Source organism: Zingiber officinale, chromosome 4B (genome assembly GCF_018446385.1).
Source record: "Zingiber officinale cultivar Zhangliang chromosome 4B, Zo_v1.1, whole genome shotgun sequence".
In the NCBI taxonomy this organism is placed as follows: Eukaryota; Viridiplantae; Streptophyta; class Magnoliopsida; order Zingiberales; family Zingiberaceae; genus Zingiber; species Zingiber officinale.
The window spans coordinates 27,135,325-27,136,435 of record NC_055993.1 but is presented as its reverse complement, the minus strand read 5'-3'; positions in this window follow the sequence as shown (position 1 = coordinate 27,136,435).

Here is a 1,111-nt window from a genome sequence, read left to right as displayed (position 1 = left end):
GTACATTTTACCCTATGTTTCCCGACCTGTGAATCCTAGCCTGTAAGCCTTACCTGCACGCCTTACCTCGCGTTTCCCGATTCGGACGCCCAGATCCGTACATCCTGACCGGTGCTTCTCGGTCTGAAAATCCTAACTTGGGGGGTACCCCCTGACCTTTGTACGCCCCGTTCCTCTTGACTTCGGACTGCCACGTCATCCTGACTTTTGACTGCCACGTCACCTTGACTTCTGACCACCATCTCTCTTTCCAGGGCCCCACTATCATGCCCCGTATCATTGGCAAAAGACGATTTGCTCGTCTCAGTGCCTTTGCCAATCTATCCTTAGGCTAATATGGAGGAGGTAAATCACGTATGTCTACTAGCCATTAGTAAAGGTGACCAAGATACGAGGAAAATATACTCGGACATATGTTAGAATCATAGAATGGATGCATGTGTAGAGGTGTTGATTGGATTTGTGGATGATGGAGGAAGCAAAAGTGGAGCGAAAGCCTATGTTAGATAAGTGACGGCAGAGACATTTGTGATACAAAGGAGCTAGAGCAATAGATGGAAGGATCTGCAAGACATGTCGGCATAAGAATGATCACTTGATTGAAGGAAGAAGACTAGTGGAGAAGGATAACTTCGATATTATGTTATTTATAAAAAGAAATATTTTTCCAGTATATGGGCAAGTTTTATTAATTATATAAATTGCGAGTAACGCATCGTTGAGAAAATAGTAATACCAAACAAATTAATTCTCCAAGCCTTGGTCGATCATATCCTCAATTATAGATGTGTTAATTTGATGGTTAATCAAACATCTCAGAAAACTCCAAATGATTACCATGTAACGGTTTGGATATACCTTAGTGAGCACTTCCTAATTTCTTATGATCTCCATTAAAAAATCTTCATGGAATCAGTCAACCCTGAATTTAATCAGTTCCAACAACAGGATATGATTAAAAAATAAATGACAACTTTTACTCTTTATTTTGTCAATTTAGGCCAACCAAAAAGGGCCTAATTAGATGGGCCACCTGGTTAGCCATAATGGGCCTTTAAAGCCCAATAAACGCCATTGTAAATGCACATGGATTCTACGTTGTATTGTTTAT